This window comes from Zea mays, chromosome 10, assembly GCF_902167145.1.
Source record: "Zea mays cultivar B73 chromosome 10, Zm-B73-REFERENCE-NAM-5.0, whole genome shotgun sequence".
Lineage (NCBI taxonomy): Eukaryota > Viridiplantae > Streptophyta > Magnoliopsida > Poales > Poaceae > Zea > Zea mays.
The window spans coordinates 3,568,242-3,583,823 of NC_050105.1; the positions used below are offsets into that span (position 1 = coordinate 3,568,242).

Sequence of the window (15,582 nt, forward strand, 5' to 3'; positions counted from 1 at the left end):
ACGTGATTAGATGGATAACCACGCACGAGATAAGGATAAACATCCGATTTAATCTAATCTCGGAACACGCGGACCATCCGGGCCCAAGGGCCGGACCGTCCGCTTATTTTGGTGTCCAACAATCAGCAATACTTTTCTCATGCATGTATAAGGATTAACATAAACTGAATCTCTTGCAATGATTTATCCACACAAAGTTTGAACCAGCAGTGTAAATGGTGACTAAATAACTTACTCCCTCCGTCTCAAAATATAGTTCTTTCTAGCTCTATTCTTTTTCCTCCTGTGTCAACGTTCGAATAAATGATAATGAATATACATATATATATACATACAAAACTACATTCATATAAGTCGATTAATAAATGTATGTTTAGTCTAAAACGAACTATATTTTGGAACGCACGGAGTACCTCATTATGGAACATCAGCTGTTATGTGTAAGATGAGATTGACTAGTTTATTTTGCAGGAATTTCGAAATGACTCGGTATCATTTACCATTAGAGGTCAATGAAGCATGTCCCTGTCCTAGGGCCTGTGTATGTACAGCAACGTTGCCTGCTCCTCCCTATAACAGCCTCAAGAATTATTGCCCCTAGCTATATGCATGTTTCCTTCCATGAACGTCATGCGAGTGATGTAGACACTGCCACCCATCCTGCGTCATAAGCCAAGTCTGTAACAGCCAGGATCCTACTATGATTATGCATCAAATCTGAGAAAAACGGGATCTCAAATGACACCTTTAGTTGTACCACATACCACCGTTGGACAGGGACATTGCTCCTCCCTAGTCTTCTCCAGTGAGAAAATTTGAAAAACGATCCCTTCCCTCCACCATGCTCATATCATACTGTGTGTGCTGCTGCTACTAGCTTGCTTGTATAAATAGATGCCTAAAGCTGCATAAACCTAGCACCTCCAGCTCCAAAGTCCAGCTATTATAGTTTATAGCGAGATACATTTTAGAGAACATCAAATGAACATCCTTGAATCTTCCACTCGTAGTGGCTGCCAAGTGGTGCTCAACGAGATTGAACACCAAGGGGCTCTCATGAGGGACCTATATGACCTTATCCTACCAACACTTGATCCCTGTAGTAGGCAGGAGAAGCTTGTTCAGCAAATCTTTCAAGATATATCCAGTTCCTCAGGTAAGGTCCTCTCCTTTCTCGAACTTGGTGATAACAGTAAGAAGCAGGCCAATCTTATCAAACATAGAAGAAAACGTGGTAAGAATAGCGGCGTGGAGAGCCACATGCTGGGGGAGGAAGCTAAAGAAATTGGAAATAAAAGAAGGTGTGTAGCAAAAGAAGTTTATATATATATGTTTACTTGTGTGTCATTTACTGGGGCTTAAAATAGTTACCCCTTCTCTTAGGAAGAATGCACAACACACAGGTTCAATTGTGACACAAGCACCGCACTTCGATGGATATAAATGGAGGAAGTATGGGCAGAAGTGGATCTCCAAAGCAAAGCATTCTAGGTATGTAATAAAACATATGTGTTGACGTATTTCATATATTGTAAACTGAATTCGGGTCCTCGTGTGTGTGTGGATGTTATGGTCACTAGATCGGTGAGGGATTGGAGAGGGGTATCGATGGGCAGGAACGTCGGCCAGGGGCCTTTGCCCACGGCCAAGCAAGAGGAGGGTTTGTCCCTTCTAATTCTTGCCTGCTTTATTTCTCATCCATTGATTACATAAATAGGCCAGCTGGCCGTCCCTATCTAGCTAGAGATCCTTAGCTCCTAAAAACTCTCAACAAACTACTAACTGATAACCTTCCTAGATAATCTCAACTAATCTCCTAAATAATCTCAACTAATCTTCTAATCTTATCTCTAACTATCCTTATCTAATCCCCCTTGAGGGCCCATGGCTGCTGCTACCGCAGCCCCTCCGTGGGCCTCCTTAGGCCCTGACAGTGGCTGGCTGATTAGCTTTGTGCACATATATACTAGCTCAAAACTGCAGTCATTCTCATCTATGTGGATGGATAATATTTTGCACATTTTTGCCTTTTGCGTATAATAACAAATATAAAAATATACATATAATGAGGTCATGCTTAATCAGGAGCTACTATAGATGTGCCAATAGTAAAGACCAAGGGTGCCTTGCAACCAAGACAGTTCAACAGAAGGAATCAGATGGAAGCGGGACAGTGAGCTTGTTCGACGTTGAATATTACGGCCACCACATTTGCAAGAAGGATGTCGTCAACCATCCGTGTGTTGTTGACACAGCACACTATTACAGTGTGCCGATTGCCAATCAGAACCAAAGCAGTAGCAGCCCAACGTTTGTTCACAATGATGTCTATGGAATCCAGGATGAAAGCTTTGAAAACCTGTTCATGGTGCCGAGCATACCAGAGTATCTGACAGATTTCACAGACATTGAAATGGCGGGGGCACTTGAGGTTACCTCCGAGATGATCTCTGAAAATATATGGGCGTACGAGATGATCTCTGAAAATATATGTAGACAGCCATTGATTGCACCGTGAGGTGTGACAAGAAAGAGACACGAGTATGTTATGTGTGTACTGTAGAGAGTATAATATGTGAGACAAGAAAAGAAAATGGACGTGCAGAGAGACAGAAATTATGTCTCAAAAGTTGTAAATGCTGTCCCGCATGGTAGAATGTTGGTGTGCCAATGTCTAGACTTTCACTTTGAGTTGCAATTGTAACCATCTCACTTCCAGCAGCCTCTGTAAGGCACATCCTGCAAAGTCTTCATAGCAGGTAAAGTGTCCTGGAATAGTAGCTTATAATAATAATTTGTTGGCATTTGACGGAGAGCACTAGAAACATGGGGAAACAGTAATAATTAGCATGACAAATGGCATGCCAGTCAAGAAAACCTCGATCTTCAGTCACAATTTCTCACATTGATATGACACCTAGCAAGCTTTGCTACACCCTCCATAGCGAGTTAGCAACACAGGCTGCTATCCGGCCAGTTCGTGACTTGATCCATCTGTAGCTGTACTGTACTGAGCCAACTCTAAACTCCCCCCAGAAATAAATAAATAAATATCTGACTGAATATAAACTGGTGGTTCGGAGGAAACATAAAAGCATCCAAATTCCAAACCAACATGAACGAATGAACATCTGGCTGAATATGATTGGTGAACCGGAGGAAACATACACATCCTCGTCGATTTGGAATCTACTCAGAATTGGATGGTTCTGCTATACGTGGCCAGAAGTATCCTGCAAACTAGAGGCCCCAGGTGGTCTCACTGAGAGGTGATGACGAGAGGTTCACGCCGCACTGGAGCGTATGGTACTGCTATGCCGGTGGAATGCGGCGCTTCTGTTGGCCTCTGGCCTCTGCTGTGGCCGGCCGATGTGTGTGTGTGTGTGGAACGGAGAAAACGATGGCCACTCTCGGTACGGTTTTGCCGGACAGCTCAGCGCCCCCGGTTTTTTGAGACTTTGGCAGGAAACCCAAAAGGAAGAGACAAAAAAGGGTTGACCTGGGGCTTGGTGGAACTGCATCTGTCCCAGTACGGTGATCGATCGCCCACGAAGCCACGGCCGCCGTCGCCGGAGCCGGAGCCGAAGCCGAAAAAGCCCTCGATGTTTTTTGTTGTTGTTGGTTTGGACTTTGGAGGATGGACCTGGCATCTGATCTGGCACCGGGACAGAGAGAGAGATGCATAGCTGGGCTTGCTAATCTGGCAGGCCCTATGCACATACATAAGTGAGGCCCATTATTACAAGCGTAACAAATGGGTTTATGACCTTCAGAACTCGCTTTAAGCAAAGCCCAAGCCCAACAAGTTGTCACGCATGGTGAGATAGACCCAGAGGTAGGGATGAAAACGGTCGAAAACGATCGAAAAATAGCTAAATTGTTTTTGTTTTCATATTTTTTGGTCGGAACGAAAACCAACGGTCGAAATACGGGATCGGAATTGTCGGTTATTCGAAAACGATCAAAAACGATAAACTATAGTCGGGAAAATAACTATTTTGTTGTTTTATCAAAAACATAATAAAGTGATGTATTGCCTAATTTTTAAGATTTAGAAATACACAAACAACTCTTTTTCATCATTCATATTAGTTAGAGTAATTATAACATTTGCTTTTCGCTTATACATTCACTTGAACACAACAAAAGTCTATAACTTAAATAAATTATATGCTAGATCTATCTCATATTATATAAAACGGTAGAAAACGGTATTAGCACGACTCAGAAACGAAAAATACGAAAATGGTCGAAAAACTAGCTAAACCGTTTTCGTACCGTTTCTAATCGGTTCCTGAACAATTCGAAAACGATAGGGAAAAAACAGTATTCAAAACGGAACGGTACGGGAATTTCTGGTCTTGTTTACGTTTTCATCCCTACTCAGGGGCTGTCTGGTGTCCTTGCCTCGTCATCCGGCTCGTTACTGACTCGACCGACGGAAGAAGTGGGCAGAGCAGTGGCTCAGCTACGGTTACAGAGCAAAAAACTCGAGGTGAAGTCGTATTCTGAGTGCGCGTTTTATGTGAGAAGGCATGTAGGTCTAGAGTTATATTCGACACTTTGATAATACACAAACACACACTAGGTACACAAAGAGGCTGTCTTCCTCGCCGTCTGGCTCATCGGTGTCTCTGTGTTCACGTTCACGTCGCGATGGTGGGCGCACTGCGGTGTACGACCCATCACACAAATGGGGACTCTTTTTTTTAGTTTATGTTGATCGATTCAACACATACCTAAAGCTAGTAGAATTCGGAAAAAAACACCTCCCTACTTGTAAACTCTCCATTCAATCCCTATGACTATAAATAAACTAGCGCATGTATGTTGCTACATTTCCATTTATAATTGACTATAGAGTATAAGCATAAATACATGTATGTTTTGTTGACCAGGTGGGTGTGAATGCGAGTTTAGAGCCAACAATCATGGTTCAAATCTCCATTTGTACATAATTTTAGCTTTTTATCGATTATTGAGTTAGAGAGGCAACATGTCGTTGATTACAAAGAAACCAACATATAACTCGTGCTAACGGTACCGTCACCACGATCCCGTAAAGGGGAGGGGAGGGGTTGACAGTGGCGGCGATGGAGGGAGATGGGGAGAGGGAGGGATAAGATATGGTTCAAATACAATTGTCCATTATATTTGAGTGAGTAAGAGAGGGGGTTATCCAATGATCTGAAATGTTAGTTTTTATGACGTGTTAAGTCTGAGTGCAATTTGTTTGATGGATTTAGTGGAGGTTATGAGTGTGGGGTGATTTGGTTGGGTGAGTTTTGCAAAATTTAAAACTTATGGATTTTATAGTGTTATAAATTATAGATAGGTGGGGTATCTTCTGGTCTAGCAAGAAGTAGTATGTCAATATTTCATATAAACTTAAGGGAGAAACCGCAAAAGAACTAGCTGAAATGGCAGAAAAGGCAACGACAAAAAGGGCGCAGAACAGAACTAGAGGTGTTAATGGGGAATTTCCCACTAAAATTGGACATTCCATCTCCATCCCCACGAAGTTGTACCTACCAATATACCCATACCCATCATAATAATAAGATTTGTCTCATACCCATCTCCATTCAGGTATCGGGTTTCCAATGGATCACAATACTTGACAAGAAAAGTATGATCATATTATATTTTACTAGTAACTTGCTCGCGCCTCGCGCGAGTCTTTAATGTATAAATTTATATATTTAAAAGAGTGTTGGTTTAGACATGTAGAAGTAGCAATATATGTGGATATTTGTGTGTAGAAGTGTTAGAATTATATAAATAGATAGTTATTTGCAGTAGTAGCATAATTCAATTTGTAAATGTAGCATCGTGGACAGTATAGATGTTATATTACAATGGTATTGCATGCTCACATATGAGTGGGCCAGTTTCTTTGTATCTTCAGTTCTATGTTAGTAAATTTAAGGAACTAAGTGATCTTATAGTTGAAGTGCATCTAACATGAAAGGAAGCCATGCTTTTTCAATAGTAAAAAAACATATAGGTTAACACGTAGATAAACAACTTAGATTCAGCAAGAAATGTTGTAATGGGTGAGTTCGGATTCCAAATTGAAAGTATGTACATCGAACTAAGCGATCATAATGTTGAAGTGTATCTAACATTTAAGGAAACCATGCTTTTTCAATCTATAAAACAGACATATAGACTAACATCTCAATTCAGTTACATGATAAAAGAAAAGGAAAAAAATCACTCGCAGCATTGTAATGTTGAAGTTATTATAATGCTCTGCATAAATGTATCGACAATCTACGACATGGTATGAGAAGATAGTACTTACAACTTTAATTGTTAGTATCAGATGGTTGGGATTATGAACTTAAAAACATAATTTCGCTGAACTTTAGGAGAATCTAGCAGAGATATAAGCAATGTACGTAGTACTTGTTTTTGGTATCAGCTTCACGTGGATCAAGTACATACTTCTTGTCTGTGTAAACAATTGCCCTGAATTCTAAACTGTCAGCCCACCGTATCAATGTTGCATTGTTGCTGAAACATTCCTTCTCTTGTACACATAAGGCACACAACGGAAATTTTCAGAAATCAAGTAGAAACGGAAGTGGGGAGATTCACTACAAAAATATCAATACCAAGGCATCGTACATATAACTTGTAAAAAAGAGTGGCATCGCAAATTGGGACAACCTCCTCAGTTCTGCACTGATAGTTGAGTTTGCAAGGTTCCCTTGTGCTTAGGCATGTGGTAAGCATTGTTGTTGTTGGCTTGATGTTGTGGTACATAAGTTGGAACTATGACTATGTTGAAAGAATCATCATGTCCATTTGAGCACCTAAATCCACCCTTAATTGATCAAATCCTTGTAAAATGGTAGCATGGATATTCATAGGTGGACAGATTTCAAAAATAAAATATGAGCACATAGGGTAACATTTTTTCATAGCTTACAGTTAATGGTCAATCCTTCATGGTAAACCACGTACATCCATCCTGTTTTAGTCCAGTTCAAAAATTTGGGGTGTTAAAAATAAGCAAATGGAAGAATGCTAAATGTATGAATGATTCACATCATAAGCACCCTAATTAACCAAAAGAAGACCCTGGTGCATAAAAGGTTTGCTGGACAGGCTGACGGAAGAGTACAAAGACAAAGCGATGTATTCCAGCATTTGGCTTTGGGTTTTCATAGCTGACATTTTCATTTTCTGTGATAAAATTTATTTAACCATGTCACAGTGAGGTAATATGAACATTATTCTCATCTGTGTAAATATTATGAGATGAACATTCGTTGTTGTAAATTTTAGGTTTTGAAATATGCAAATTACAGGGTTGCTCATGTTAAGCTAAAAATAAAAGTTCAGTTGAACTAACTAAATGCACTTTTACTACCATTGAATTGCACAACCTTTAGCAGTATAATTCAAATAATTGACTGATATGACAGGCAACTACTTATTGTCCAGGCTGCACAATCTATGGTGACATTTATATTATGAGTTTTTTTTAAATAAAATGTAGATGATATACTTGCCTTTACGTTGTGCAGTGAGGAGGTATACATACATGTAATCTTGAGGAACACCATATCCATCTAATATAAATATTGAAGTAATGTATTATTTAAATTGAGAAGGACAGAACAGAAGGACCCACTATAGGAAGCATTTGTTGATTCCAGGATGTTTGTCATTTTCCAATAGTTGTGAAATGTTCCAGGTCTTACCAATGAAGGTATTCTCTTTTTTTGTTGGGTTACTTAGACTTGGGAGGTATACAGTTGCGGCGACGGAGGGAGATGGGGAGAGGGAGAGATAAGAGATGGTTCAAATACAACTGTCCATTAGATTTGAGTAAGAGAGGGGGTTATCCAATGATCTGAAATGTTAGTTTTGATGACGTGTTAAGTCTGAGTGCAATTTGTTTGATGGATTTAGTGGAGGTTATGAGTTTGGGGTGATTTGGTTGGGTGAGTTTTGCAAAATTTAAAACTTATGGATTATATAGTGTTATAAATTATAGATTATAGATAGGTGGGGTATCTTCTGGTCTAGCAAGAAGTAGTATGTCAACATTTCATATAAACTTAGGGGAGAAACCGCAAAAGAACTAGCTGAAATGGCAGAAAAGGCAACGACAAAAAGGACGCGGAGCAGAACTAGAGGTGTTAATGGGGAATTTCCCACTAAAATTGGATATTCCATCTCCATCCCCACGAAGTTGTACCTACCAATATACCCATACCCATCATAATAATAAGATTCGTCTCATACCCATCCCCATTCAGGTATCGGGTTTCCAATGGATCATAATACTTGACAATAAAAGCATGATCATATTATATTTTATATGACATTTAAAAGCCACACGACACCCAACAACAACACATCATAAATAAATATGACATGCAACAAGAAAGCATTATTTAACCATGCAAAAAAAAAAGTTACATGTGGACTGGTGGCTGGTCGCATTGGTTAGGGTGGATGAGTGTTTAAAAGGGTTAGGAGAGGTAGGGTTAGTTGTTTGGCTTATTACATATTGGATGCACACCTAATTTCACTGGGTGAATATTATCTATTGGTAATTGGATTCAAATTATGCTTTCTCACACCCATACTCACATGCCCAACGGGAGAAGAATTCCCCCTAAATCTGTATCCATGGGGATTAATCTTCCCATATCCTAACCCTACAACCTTGTTCGGTTGCACTTGGATTGAAGGGATTAAATATCTTTCCATATAATTTTGAACATGAAAGGATTTAATTCCCTTCAATCACACTCGAATCGAACAACTTAATAGAGAAATTCCCCATGAGTTACCGGATATTGGATCCTATTGATACCTGCCGGATAAATTCATATACACCCCCATGTGAAGTGCAGACTCTGCATAGGGCAGCAGCAGCAATTGAAGGAGGCTGGCGTGCCGGAAGAGCAGCAGGAGCCTGCTATAGTAGGTGGGCATAGGTGTCGTGTCCATCGTAACAATACGTAGGGTTGGTGATAGTCGCCTAGAGGGGGGGGGTGAATAGGGCGAAACTGAAATTTACAAATATAAATACAACTACAAGCCGGGTTAGCGTTAGAAATATAAATGAGTCCGTGAGAGAGGGCGCAAAACAAATCGCAAGCGAATAATGAAGTGAGACACACGGATTTGTTTTACCGAGGTTCGGTTCTCGCAAACCTACTCCCCGTTGAGGAGGCCACAAAGGCCGGGTCTCTTTCAACCCTTCCCTCTCTCAAACGGTCCCTCGGACCGAGTGAGCTTCTCTTCTCAAATCAAAGCCGGGAACAAAACTTCCCCGCAAGGGCCACCACACAATTGGTGCCTCTTGCCTTGATTACAATGGAGTTTTGATCACAAGAACAAGTGAGAAAGAAAAGAAGCAATCCAAGCGCAAGAGCTCAAAAGAACACAAGCAAATCACTCTCTCTAGTCACTAGGGTGTTGTGTGGAATATGGAGAGGATTTGATCTCTTTGGTGTGTCTAGAATTGAAAACTAGAGCTCTTGTAGTAGTTGGGAAGTAGGAAACTTGGATGCAATGAATGGTGGGGTGGTTGGGGTATTTATAGCCCCAACCACCAAAAGTGGCCGTTGGGAGGCTGTCTGTTCGATGTCGCACCGGACAGTCCGGTGCACACCGGACAGTCCGGTGCACACCGGACAGTCCGGTGCCCCCTGCCACGTCATCACTGCCGTTGGATTCTGACCGTTGGAGCTTCTGACTTGTGGGCCCACCTGGGTGTCCGGTGCACACCGGACATGTACTGTTTGCTGTCCGGTGTGCCAGCATGGGCGATTCTGACTCCTGCGCGCGCTGCGCGCGCATTAAATGCTGTTGCAGGTAGCCGTTGCTCCGAGGTTGCACCGGACAGTCCGGTGAATTATAGCGGAGCGGCGAGGGAGAAAATCCGAGGCTGGCGAGTTCCTGAGGCCGACCTTCCTTGGAGCACCGGACAGTCCGGTGAATTATAGCCGAGTCGCCTCTGGAAATTCCCGAAGGTGGCGAGTTTGAGTCTGAGTCCCCCTGGTGCACCGGACATGTCCGGTGGCACACCGGACAGTCCGGTGCGCCAGACCAGGGGTGCCTTCGGTTGCCCCTTTGCTCCTTTGTTGAATCCAAAACTTGGTCTTTTTATTGGCTGAATGTGAACCTTTTACACCTGTATAATCTATACACTTGGGCAAACTAGTTAGTCCAATTTTGTGTTGGTCAATTCAACCACCAAAATTAATTAGGGACTAGGTGTAAGCCTAATTCCCTTTCAATCTCCCCCTTTTTGGTGATTGATGCCAACACAAACCAAAGCAAATATAGAAGTGCATAATTGAACTAGTTTGCATAATGTAAGTGTAAAGGTTGCTTGGAATTGAGCCAATATAAATACTTACAAGATATGCATGGATTGTTTCTTTCTTATATAACATTTTGGACCACGTTTGCACCACATGTTTTGTTTTTGCAATTTTTTTTTTGTAAATCCATTTCAAGGATCTTTTGCAAATAGTCAAAGGTAAATGAATAAGAGTTTGCAAAGCATTTTCAAGATTTGAAATTTTCTCCCCCTGTTTCAAATGCTTTTTCTTTGACTTAACAAAACTCCCCCTAAAGGAGATCCACCTCTTAGTGTTCAAGAGGGTTTTGATATACATTTTTGAAAAACTAATTTTCTCCTCCTTTTGAACACAATAGGATACCAATTGATAAATACTCTTGGAAAGCACTAATTTTTTGAAATTGGTGGTGGTGCGGTCCTTTTGCTTTGGGCTCATACTTTCTCAATTGATAAATACTCTTGGAAAGCACTAAATTTTTGAAATTGGTGGTGGTGCGGTCCTTTTGCTTTGGGCTCATACTTTCTCCCCCTTTGGCATGAATCGCCAAAAACGGAATCATTAGAGCCCATGAAGTGCTTTTCTTCCCCTTTGGTCATAAATGAATGAGTTAAGATTATACCAAAGACGAAGTCCTCTTGCTTTGGGCTTATTCTCTCCCCCAAAGACGAAGTCCTTTTGCTTTGAACTCTCCCCCTAAAGATGGAGAGAAGCTTGGAGCGACGGCGAAGGATGAGTTACGGAGGGGAAGCCTTTGTCTTCGCCGAAGACTCCAATTCCCTTTCAATATACCTATGACTTGGTTTGAAATAGACTTGAAAACACATTAGTCATAGCATACAAGATCAAAAGTATAAGTGAGCTATGTGTGCAATCTAGCAAAAGAAGTTGCGAGAATCAAGAATATTGAGCTCATGCCTAAGCTTGGTAAAGGTTTGTTCATCAAGTGGCTTGGTAAAGATATCGGCTAATTGATCTTTAGTACTAATGTAAGAAATCTCGATATCTCCCTTTTGTTGGTGATCCCTAAGAAAATGATACCGGATGGCTATGTGCTTAGTGCGGCTATGCTCGACGGGATTGTCGGCCATTTTGATTGCACTCTCATTATCACATAGCAAAGGGACTTTGGTTAATTTGTAACCGTAGTCCCGCAGGGTTTGCCTCATCCAAAGCAATTGCGCGCAACAATGGCCTGCGGCAATGTACTCGGCTTCGGCGGTGGAAAGAGCGACCGAATTTTGCTTCTTTGAAGCCCAAGACACCAAGGATCTTCCCAAGAACTGGCAAGTCCCCGATGTGCTCTTCCTATTAATTTTGCACCCCGCCCAATCGGCATCCGAATAACCAATCAAATCAAATGTGGATCCCCGAGGGTACCAAAGCCCAAACTTAGGAGTATAAGCCAAATATCTCAAGATTCGTTTTACGGCCGTAAGGTGGGATTCCTTAGGGTCGGATTGGAATCTTGCACACATGCATACGGAAAGCATAATGTCCGGTCGAGAAGCACATAAATAGAGTAAGGAACCTATCATCGACCGGTATACCTTTTGATCCACGGACTTACCTCCCGTGTCGAGGTCGAGATGCCCATTGGTTCCCATGGGAGTCTTGATGGGCTTGGCATCCTTCATTCCAAACTTGGTTAGAATGTCTTGAGTGTACTTAGTTTGACAAATGAAGGTGCCTTCTTGGAGTTGCTTGACTTGGAATCCTAGAAAATACTTCAACTCCCCCATCATAGACATCTCGAATTTCTTTGTCATGATCCTACTAAATTCTTCACGTGTAGATTCGTTAGTAGACCCAAATATAATATCATCAACATAAATTTGGCATACAAACAAATCATTGTCAAGAGTTTTAGTGAATAGAGTAGGATCGGCCTTGCCGACTTTGAAGCCATTAGCGATAAGGAAATCTCTAAGGCATTCATACCATGCTCTTGGGGCTTGCTTGAGCCCATAAAGCGCCTTAGAGAGCCTATAAACATGGTTAGGATACTCACTGTCTTCAAAGCCGGGAGGTTGCTCAACATAGACCTCTTCCTTGATTGGTCCGTTGAGGAAGGCACTTTTCACGTCCATTTGATAAAGCTTAAAGCCATGGTAAGTAGCATAGGCCAATAATATGCGAATTGACTCAAGGCCTTGCTACGGGTGCATAGGTTTCACCGAAATCCAAACCTTCGACTTGGGAGTATCCCTTGGCCACAAGTCGTGCTTTGTTCCTTGTCACCACACCATGCTCATCTTGCTTGTTGCGGAAGACCCATTTGGTTCCTACAACATTTTGGTTAGGACGTGGAACCAATTGCCATACCTTATTCCTCGTGAAGTTGTTGAGCTCCTCTTGCATCGCCATCACCCAATCTGAATCTTGAAGTGCTTCCTCTACCCTGTGTGGCTCAATAGAGGAAACAAAAGAGTAATGTTCACAAAAATGTGCAACACGAGATCGAGTGGTTACCCCCTTATGAATGTCGCCGAGGATGGTGTCGACGGGGTGATCTCGTTGGATTGCTTGGTGGACTCTTGGGTGTGGCGGTCTTTGTTCCTCATCCTCCTTGTCTTCCTTATTTGCATCTCCCCCTTGGTCATTGCCATCGCCTTGAGGTGGCTCATTTGCTTGATCTTCTACTTCATCAACTTGAGCCTCATTCTCATTTTGAGTTGGTGGAGATGCTTGCGTGGAGGAGGATGGTTGATCTTGTGCTTTTGGAGGCTCTTCGGATTCCTTAGGACACACATCCCCGATGGACATGTTCCTTAGCGCGATGCACGGAGCCTCTTCATCACCTATCTCATCAAGATCAACTTGCTCTACTTGAGAGCCGTTAGTTTCATCAAACACAACGTCACATGAGACTTCAACTAGTCCAGTGGACTTGTTAAAGACCCTATATGCCCTTGTGTTTGAGTCATAACCAAGTAAAAAGCCTTCTACAGTTTTAGGGGCAAATTTAGATTTTCTACCTCTTTTAATAAGAATAAAGCATTTGCTACCAAAAACTCTAAAGTATGAAATGTTGGGCTTTTTACCGGTTAGGAGTTCATATGATGTCTTCTTGAGGATTCGGTGAAGATATAACCGGTTGATGGCGTAGCAGGCGGTGTTGACCGCTTCGGCCCAAAACCGGTCCGGTGTCTTGTACTCATCAAGCATGGTTCTTGCCATGTCCAATAGAGTTCGATTCTTCCTCTCCACTACACCATTTTGTTGTGGCGTGTAGGGAGAGGAGAACTCATGCTTGATGCCCTCCTCCTCAAGAAAGCCTTCAATTTGTGAGTTCTTGAACTTCGTCCCGTTGTCGCTTCTTATTTTCTTGATCCTTAAGCCGAACTCATTTTGAGCCCGTCTCAAGAATCCTTTTAAGGTCTCTTGGGTTTGAGATTTTTCCTGTAAAAAGAATACCCAAGTGAAGCGAGAATAATCATCCACTATTACAAGACAATACTTACTCCCGCCGATGCTTATGTAAGCAATCGGGCCGAATAGATCCATGTGGAGTAGCTCAAGCGGCCTGTCGGTCGTCATGATGTTCTTGTGTGGATGATGGATTCCAACTTGCTTCCCTGCCTGGCATGCGCTACAAATCCTGTCTTTCTCAAAATGAACATTGGTTAGTCCTAAAATGTGTCCCCCCTTTAGAAGCTTATGAAGATTCTTCATTCCAACATGGGCTAGTCGGCGGTGCTAGAGCCAACCCAAGTTAGTCTTAGCAATTAAGCAAGTGTCGAGTTCAGCTCTATCAAAATCTACCAAGTATAGCTGACCCTCCAACACTCCCTTAAATGCTATTGAATCATCACTTCTTCTAAAGACAGTGACACCTATATCAGTAAAAAGACAGTTGTAGCCCATTTGACATAATTGTGAAACGGAAAGCAAATTGTAATCTAATGAATCAACAAGAAAAACATTGGAAATGGAGTGATCAGGGGATATAGCAATTTTACCAAGACCTTTGACCAAACCTTGATTTCCATCCCCGAATGTGATAGCTCGTTGGGGATCTTGGTTTTTCTCATATGAGGAGAACATCCTTTTCTCCCCGGTCATGTGGTTTGTGCACCCGCTGTCGAGTATCCAACTTGAGCCCCCGGATGCATAAACCTACAAAACAATTTTAGTTCTTGACTTTAGGTACCCAAACGGTTTTGGGTCCTTTGGCATTAGACACAAGAACTTTGGGTACCCAAACACAAGTCTTGGAGCCCTTGTGTTTGCCCCCAACAAACTTGGCAACGACCTTGCCGGATTTGTTAGTCAAAACATATGATGCATCAAAAGTCTTAAATGAAATGCTATGTTCATTTGATGCATTAAGAGTTTTCTTTCTAGGCAACTTAGCACGGGTTGGTTGTCTAGAGCTAGATGTCTCACCCTTATACATAAAAGCATGGTTAGGGCCAGAGTGAGACTTCCTAGAATGAGTTCTCCTAATTTTGCTCTCAGGATAACCGGCAGGGTACAAAATGTAACCCTCGTTATCCTGAGGCATAGGAGCCTTGCCCTTAACAAAGTTAGACAAGTTCTTAGGAGGGGCATTAAGTTTAACATTGTCTCCCCTTTGGTAGCCAATGCCATCCTTAATGCCAGGGCGTCTCCCATTATAGAGCATACTTCTAGCAAATTTAAATTTTTCATTTTCCAAGTTATGCTCGGCAATTTTAGCATCTAGTTTTGCTATATGATCATTTTGTTGTTTAATTAAGGACATGTGATCATGAATAGCATCAATATCAACATCTCTACATCTAGTGCAAATAGTGACATGCTCAATGGTAGATGTAGATGGTTTGCAAGAATTAAGTTCAACAATCTTAGCACGAAGTATATCATTCTTATCTCTAAGATCGGAAATTGTAACTTTGCAAACATCAAAATCTTTAGCCTTAGCAATTAAATTTTCATTCTCTAATCTAAGGCTAGCAAGAGATACATTCAATTCATCAATCTTAGCAGGCAAATCAACATTATCATCTCTAAGATTGGGAATTGAAACATCACAAACATGTGAATCAACCTTAGCATTTAAACTATCATTTTCATTTCTAAGGTTGTCAATAATCTCACGGCAAGTGCTTAGCTCACTAGACAATTTTTCACATTTTTCAACTTGTAGAGCGTAAGCATTTTTAACCTTAACATGTTTTTTATTTTCCTTGATTAGGAAGTCCTCTTGGGAGTCCAAGAGATCATCCTTCTCATGGATGGCACTAATTAGTTCATTTAATTT

The 15,582-nt window shown here is 41.6% G+C and overlaps 1 long non-coding RNA gene across 1 annotated transcript; it reads right to left on the reverse strand.

The window, feature by feature from the left end:
• Positions 1-300: 300 nt before the first annotated feature.
• LOC103640725 (uncharacterized) lies at positions 301-3,544 on the reverse strand. The gene is made up of 2 exons (XR_559836.4): positions 746-3,544; positions 301-660 (listed from the first exon to the last, which is right to left on the reverse strand). It is a non-coding gene; the product is annotated as an uncharacterized lncRNA (long non-coding RNA).
• Between the last annotated feature and the right edge of the window lie 12,038 nt (positions 3,545-15,582).